Genomic DNA, 8,786 nt, shown 5'->3' with positions numbered 1-8,786 from the left:
ATAAAAGAAACAACTGTAAAACGTTATTGTCTAAGTCTATCTTTATGCTGCATGCACTTTCTATAATCTTTCCTTTCTGTTCTTATTAGTTAGTAAAGTTTTTGGGGGGATTCAGACTGTCTTAAAAGATATTTCCATTTCTGCAAGGCCCATCTCGAAAGCTGGTGGTGGCACCCCCAGCAGATTAGACAGTGGCAACAGTGTGAGCCAAGCGGGAGCCCCTCTAAAGGAGAGAGAATCTAGGAGTAATGGGAGGGGCATTCACTCACCAGAGACCCTTGCTGCCCTACCCCACTCTTTGTTTCAACAAGTGGCCTGTCTTGAGATGGCTCTCAGGTAGACTTGTCATGTCCTGCCCAGCTTCAGACTTGCTCCCCGCTGCTCTTTCTGCCCTTTCCAGAGCCTCAGAGGAATCCACCTGCCTGCCAAGAAGCAGTCCCTCTTGCTTCCTGAGCCACCAATAATAGAAATCACTGAGATCATCTGAAACTGAAGAACATTCCTGTCCTTTGTTGGATAAAAGATTTGCTTAATTAAGAAAAGAGTTCAATAAGTTCTAGAACCTGCTTTGCATTTTTAAAGCACTTAATCCACCACACACATTCTGTTTTAGTAAAGTTGGAGCTCAATCTTTTATCTTAAATAAATGGATCTGACAGGATGCTACACTTTCAGATTAAGGATTTCAGCCATAGGCATGGAAATTTCCTTCACCCAGTGACATCTTCTAGGCTTCTATATTTTCCTCCAACAAAGTTGAATTGCTGCAATTCAGGCTCAGGAATCATCCTGACCAGCCCTGACCTCAGCAAAATCCTAAGAGGAGTCGCTAATATTTATAGAACACTTGCTATTTGCCAGACATTCCTTTTAAGCACTTTATGTGCAACAAGAAACAAGGAGGGAGGATGTTATCATGAAGAGAAAGACAAGAGAGAAACTGTGAAGTTGGACAAATTGGCTCAAATCCTCATTCTGCCACTTACATCACCTGTGTAATCGGTCAGTTTTCATTTTATATCTCAGTTTCCTTCTCTGTGAAAAGGACCTAATAGTAATACTTGCTCTCAGGGGGAGAGAAGGCAGTTGTGATAATTAAGAGAAATAACATTTGGAAAGAATACTTGGCACATGACCAGGGTCTTTCTCCTCTACTTCTTCCTGATGGAAGCATAAGTGTAGCAGAATGTGAGCAGTTTGACCTACAACACTACCAAATGCAGTGGTTAGTTGTCTACCTTCCAATAAATGGTCTCATTAATTTTCTGGCAAAGAGGGAAGAGAAGAGCTGGCCACTTGCCAGGGCAAATGGAGTCATTTTGTAGGCTCTGTGGCTTGTTATTGATGAATGAAACCCTTACCCACCATTACTCTGCGGGGCAGCACAACTCAAATTAGATGGAATGATGCGAGCCTAGCACCCAAGGGTGCGAGGAAGTATTGATCCTAGACTTGAACCCTCTGAGGTCTGAGGTCTGGTTTTGCAGACGCTGCCTCCAGATGAGAATGTCAGCTGCTTCAGGGTCAGCCCTTGTGTTCTATGACTGCTGCTGCCACTAACTATACCATGTTGCTGCTCCAACCCTCCTGCCTCTTTTTAGAAAAAAATTTTATTTCATATTAGGGTATAGCCTAACATAACAAATAATGTTATGTCAGTTTTAGATGAAGAGCAAAGGGACTCAGCCATACATATACACGTGTCCATTCTCCCTCAAACCCCACTCCCTTTCAGGCTTGGCATAACATTGAGCAGAGTTCCTTGTCCTATACAGTAAATCCTTGTTAGCTATCCATTTAAACATAGCAGTGGGTACATGTCCACCCCCAACTCCCTAACTAGCCCTTTCTCCCACCCTTCCCCCCATCAACCATAAGTTTGTTCTCTAAGCATGTGAGTGTCTTTCTGTTTTGTAAGCTCATTTGTATTTCTTTTTATATTCCACATATAAGGGATGTCATACGATATTTCTCCTTCTCTGTCTGACTTACTTCACTCAATATGACAATCTCTAGGTCCATCCAAGTTGCTACAAATGGCATTAATTCACTCATTTTAATGGTTGAGTAATCCGCCATTCTATATATGTACCATATTTTCTTTATCTATTCTTCTGTCAATGGACATTTGCTCTGGACAGGCTGCTTTCAAGTCTTGGCCATGGTAAACAGTGCTGCAGTGAACACTGGTCCACCCTACCAGCCTCTTGGTGGCCAGAGATTGGTCAACTCCACCATGAGAATTTCTCCAGGCTTCCCTCAAGTCTAGGCTTGCTTCTACCTGGCTGGTTCAATTGTGGGAAGGAGAGGTTCTTCTGTTCATAGTCAGAAGACCATTTTATGAACATTTTCCAAAATAACTGGCTCAGGTCAGTTCAGTTGCTCACTTGTGTCCAACTCTTTGCAACCCCATGGACTGCAGCACACCAAGCTTCCCTGTCCATCACCAACTCCCAGAGCTTGCTCAAACTCATCTCCATCGAGTTGCTGATACCACCCAACCATCTCATCTTCTGTCATCTCCTTCTCCTCCTGCTTTCAATCTTTCTCAGAATTAGGGTCTTTTCTAATGAGTTGGCTCTTTGCATTATGGAACCAAAGTATTGGAGTTTCAGCTTCAGCATCAGTCCTTAAAATGAATATTTAGGACTGATTTCCTTTAGGATTGACTGATTTGATCTCTTTGCTGTCCAAGGGACTCTCAAGAGTCTTCTGGAACACCACAGTTCAAAAGCATCAGTTCTTTGGCGCTCAGCTTTCTTTATGGTCCAACTCTCACATCCATACATGACAGCTGGAACCCATAGCTTTGACTAGACGGACCTTTGTTGGCAAAGTAATGTCTCTGGTTTTCAATATACTGTCTAGGTAAATAAAAAATAATTGGCTACACGACCTACAAGACCGTCTAGAATTAACACCCCCAAAAGATGTTCTTTTCATTATAGGGGACTGGAATGCAAAAGTAGGAAGTCAAGAAACACCTGGAGTAACAGGCAAATTTTACCTGGAGTATGGAATGAAGCAGGGCAAAGGCTAATAGAGTTCTGCCAAGAAACACACTGGTCATAGCAAACACCCTCTTCCAACAATACAAGAAAAGACTTTACACATGGGCATCACCAGATGGTCGACAATGAAATCAGATTGACTATATTCCTTGCAGACAAAGATGTAGAAGCTCTATACAGTCAGCAAAAACAAGACTGGGTGCTGACTATGGCTCGGATCGTGAACTCCTTATTACCAAATTCAGACTGAAATTGAAGAAAGTGGAGAAAACCATTATATCATTAAGTTATGACCTAAATCAAACCCCTTATGATTATACAGTGGAAGTGAGAAATAGATTTAAGGGACTAGATCTGATAGAGTGCCTGATGAACTATGGATGGAGGTTCGTGACATTGTACAGGAGACAGGAATAAAGACCAAGCAAAATAGCTGTCTGAGGAGGCCTTACAAATAGCTGTGAAAAGAAGGAAAGTGAAATGCAAAGGACTAAAGGAAAGATATACCCATTTGAATGCAGAGTTCCAAATAGCAAGAAGAGATGAGAAAGCCTTCCTCAGTGATCAATGCAAAGAAATAGAGGAAATCAATAGAGTGGGAAAGACTAGAGAGCTCTTCAAGAAAATCGGAGATACCAAGGGAACATTTCATGCAAAGATGGGCTCAATAAAGGACAGAAATGGTAGGGACCTAATAGAAGCAGAAGATATTAAGAAGAGGTGGCAAGATACACAGAAAAACTGTACAAAAAGATCTTCATGACCCAGATAACCATGATGGTGTGATCACTCACCTAGAGCCAGACATCTTAGAGTGCAAAGTCAAGTGGGCCTTAGGAAGCATCACTACGAACAAAGCTAGTGGAGGGGATGGAATTCCAGTTGAGCTATTTCAAATCCTGAAAGATGATGCTGTGAAAGTGCTGCATTCAATGTGCCAGCAAATTTGGAAAACTCAGCAGTGGCCACAGGACTGGAAAAGGTCAGTTTTCATTCCAGTCCCAAAGAAAGGCAATGCCAAAGAATGCTCAAACTACCGCACAATTGCACTCATCTCACACGCTGGTAAAGTAATGCTCAAAATTCTCCAAGCCAGGCTTTAGCAATAGGTGAACCATGAACTTCCAGATGTTCAAGCTGGTTTTAGAAAAGGCAGAGGAACCAGAGATCAAATTGCCAACATCCGCTGCATCATCGAAACAGCAAGAGTTCCAGAAAAAAAAAAAAAAACAAACATCTATTTCTGCTTTATTGACTATGCCAAAGCCTTTGACTGTGTGGACCACAATAAACTGTGGAAAATTTTGAAAGAGATGGGAATACCAGACCATCTGTCCTGCCTCTTGAGAAATCTGTATGCAGGTCAGGAACAACAGTTAGAACTGGACATGGAACAACAGACTGGTTCCAAATAGGAAAAGGAGTACATCAAGGTTGTATATTGTCACCCTGCTTATTTAACTTATATGCAGAGTACATCATGAGAAACACTGGGCTGGAGGAAGCACAAGCTAGAATCAAGATTGCTGGGAGAAATATCAATGACCTCAGACATGCAGATGACACCATCCTTATGGCAGAAAGTGAAGAAGAATTAAAGAACCTCTTGATGAAAGTGAAAAAGGAGAGTGAAAAAGTTGGCTTAAAGCTCAACATTCAGAAAACGAAGATCATGGCATCTGGTCCTGTCACTTCATGGCAAATAGATGGGGAAACAGTGGAAACAGTGGCTGACTTTATTTTTTGGGCTCCAAAATCACTGCAGATGGTGATTGCAGCAATGAAATTAAAAGATGCTTACTCCTTGGAAGGAAAGATATTACCAACTTAGATAGCATATTCAAAAGCAGAGACATTACTTTGCCAACAAAGGTCTGTCTAGTCAAGGCTACAGTTTTTCCTGTGGTCGTGTATGGATGTGAGAGTTGGACTACAAAGAAAGCTGAGCACCGAAGAATTGATGCTTTTGAACTGTGGTTTGGAGAAGACTCTTGAGAGAACCTTGGACTGAAAGGAGATCCAACCAGTCCATCCTAAAGGAGATTAGTCCTGGGTGTTTTTGGAAGGACTGATGTTGAAGCTGAAACTCCAATACTTTGGCACCTCATCCGAAGAGATGACTCATGAAAAGACCATGGTGCTGGGAAAGATTGAAGGCAGGAGGAGAAGGGGACGACAGAGGATGAGATGGCTGGATGGCATCATCGACTCGATGGACATGGGTTCGGGTGGACCCAGGAGTTGGTGATGGACAGGGAAGCCTGGTGTGCTGCGATTCATGGGATCGCAAAGAGTTGGACACGACTGAGTGACTGAACTGAACTGAACTGACAGGGATATTTACCTCTTCAGAGAAATTTCCCACCCAGCCCACCAGATTCTGGCGGAATGTTCCCCTATTTTTATAGCCCATAAGATACTCACAAGCCCCATGGAATGCATTTTCCATTGTCACATTCAGTCTCTTTAGGATCTCCTTGAGCCCCCACTCTAAAATGAGAACCATGTGCACTTGACTCTGGGTGTATCCATCAGCCTCTAAGGACCCCCAGTCTCCGGTCTGTGTCCACTAGGAGCTAGTGATTAGGGTGTCCAATGTGACTTAGGAAATAATTCTGGTTTAACTGGGATTCATGCTCCTGTGCTATATTCATTGGCCAAGCTGAAAGGTTTCAGTCTCCTTTTAAATACTAGACTCTGTTCATGCACTTGCTTATAACGAAACAATTCTTTAGTGTTGCTTTTTACAGAAGGCTTATTTTTTCCTTAGGGCATTGGATTTTATATTCAATGCATCACACAATCTATTTTGAAAAATGATTTTCAAAATTTTTTCTATAACATAAGTTCTATAAAATATTCAAACAAAAGTACTTAGCAAGTACTACAAGAATTTAGTACTTACTCCCTTCCTTCTCCTAGCAAATGTTACTCCCTGGTATTAACTAACTTTAACTTGGTGTATATCTTTTTAAACTTTTTCCTACAGCTATAGTTTCATATTACCAATTAAAGAGTATATATACATATATAGCCTATTTCATAAAACATTTTTCAGTCTCCTTGAGCATTTTAAACATCTTTATTTTAAACACTTGCATAATATTCTGATAAGTGGACATATCATAATTAGCCATTTACCAAGTGTCAGTAAATTGGTCATTTCCAATTTTTCATGATAAATAATGCTATGATCAACATCTTCATGCAATTTTTTTTCATTTAAGATAATTTACTTTGGTTCAATTCCTATAAGTGGAATTACTTAGTAAAAGAGTATGAACAAGCTAAAGAAGCAATTTATAATTTAGTGAGAGGAAAGTAAGAAAAACATATAGCCAAGCAATGCATTTGGTTAAATAAATGGTAGTTTGCCTGTATAATTAAATGTGATGAATTCATTAAAAATTATGTTGTGGAAGAACATTTAATATCATGGCAAGATTTCCACGATATATTAACCAATTTGCAAAACAAATTACAGAACTTTCTATGTAATTTGTATGAGAACATTTTAATAATCAAAATATATCTGAATAAAATTTATATGAGAATACCAAGGCACAAGAATACCACTTCAGCAATTCTTGCCTTGAGAATCCCATGAATGGTATCAAAGGTAAAAAGATATGACACTGAAAAGAAATCCCCAGACCAGTAGTTACCTAATATGCTACTGGAGAAGGGTGGAGAAATAGCTCCAGAAGGGATGAAGAGGCTGAGCCAAAGTGGAAACAATATCCAGTTGTGGGTGTGTCTGGTGGTGAAAGTAAAGTCTGATGCTTTAAAGAATAATATTGCATAGGAAACTGGAATATTAGATCCATGAATCAAGGTAAACTGGAAGTGGTCAAACAGGAGATGGCAAGAGTGAACATCGACATTTAAGGAATCAGTCCACTAAAATGCACCAGAATGGGCGAATTTAATTCAGATGATCATTATATCTACTAGTATGGGCAAGAATTCCTTAGAACGAATGGAGTAGCCCTCATAGTCAACAAAAGAGTCTGAAGTGCAGTACTTGGTTACAATCTCAAAAATGACAGAATGGTCTCTGTTCATTTCCTAGGAAAACCATTCAATATCACAATAATCCAAGTCTACACCCCAACCACTTATGCCAAAAAGCTGAAGTTGAATGGTTCTATGAAGACCTACAAGACCTTCTAGAACTAACACTAAAAAAGGATGTCCTTTTCATCATAGGAGACTGGAATGAAAAAGTAGGAAGTCAAGAGTTGCCTGGAGTAACAGGCAAGTTTGGCCTTGGAATACAAAATGAAGCAGGGCAAAGTCTTGCCAAGAGAACACACTGGTCATAGCAAACACCCTCTTCCAACAACAAAAGAGATGACTCTACACATGGACATCACCAGATGGTCAATACTGAAATCAGATTGATTATATTCTCTGCAGCTGAACATAGAGAAGTTGTATACAGTCAGCAAATATAAGACTGGGAGCTGACTGTGGCTCAGATCATGAACACCTTAATGACAAATTCAGAATTAAAATGAAAGTAGGGAAAACCTCTAAACCATTCAGGTATGACCTAAATCAAATCCCTTATGATTATGCAGAGGAAGTGACAAATAGATTCAAGGGATTAGACCTGATAGACAGAATGCCTGAAGAACAATAGCTGCTGCTGCTGCTAATTCGCTTCAGTCATGACCAACTCTGTACAGCCCCATAGATGGCAGCCCACCAGGCTCCTCTGTCCCTGGGATCCTCCAGGCAAGAACACTGGAGTGGGTTGCCATTTCTTCTCCTAGGAAGAACTATAGATGGAAGTTCATAACATTGTACAGGAGATGATGATCAAAACCATCCCCAAGAAGAAGAAATGTAAGAAGGAAAAATGGTTCTCTGAGGAGGCCTTAAAAATAGCTGAGAAAAGAAGAGAAGTGAAAGGCAAAAGAGAAAAGGAAAGATATATCCATCTGAATGCAGAGTTACAAAGACTAGCAAGGAGAGATAAGAAAGCCTTCTCAAGTGATCAATGCAAAGAAATAGAGGAAAACAATAAAATGGGAAAGACTAGAGATCACTTTAAGAAAATCAGAGATACCAAGGGAACATTTCATGCAAAGATGGGCTCAATAAAGGACAGAAATGGTAGGGACCTAACAGAAACAGAAGATATTAAGAAGAGGTGGCAAGAATACACAGAAGAACTAGAACTATACAAAAAGATCTTCGTGACCCAGATAACCACGATGGTGTGATCACTCACCTAGAGCCAGACATCTTAGAGTGCAAAGTCAAGTGGGCCTTAGGAAGCATCACTATGAACAAAGCTAGTGGAGGGGATGGAATCCAGTTGAGCTGTTTCAAATCTTAGAAGATGATGCTTTGCAAGTGTTGCACTCAATATGCCAGCAAGTTTGGAAAACTCAGCAGTGCCCACAGGACTGGAAAAGGTCAGTTTTCATTCCAATCCCAAAGGAAGGCAATGCCAAAAATGTTCAAACCACCACACAATTGCATTCATTTCAGACACTACCAAAGTATTGCTCAAAATTCTTCAAGCTAGACTTCAACAGTATGTGAACTGAGAACTTCCTGATGTTCAAGCTGGATTTAGAAAAGGCAGCAGAACCAGAGATCAAATTGCCAACATTCACTGTATCATAGAAAAAGCAAGAGAATTCCGGAAAAAACATCTACTTCTGCTTCACTGACTACACTAAAGCCTTTGGCTGTGTGGATCACAACAAACTGTGAAAAATTCTGAAAGAGATGGGAATACCAGACCACCTTATCTGCCTC

The sequence above is a fragment of the Capra hircus genome, chromosome 15 (genome assembly GCF_001704415.2).
Source record: "Capra hircus breed San Clemente chromosome 15, ASM170441v1, whole genome shotgun sequence".
Classification (NCBI taxonomy): domain Eukaryota; kingdom Metazoa; phylum Chordata; class Mammalia; order Artiodactyla; family Bovidae; genus Capra; species Capra hircus.
This window is presented reverse-complemented; position numbering follows the sequence as displayed.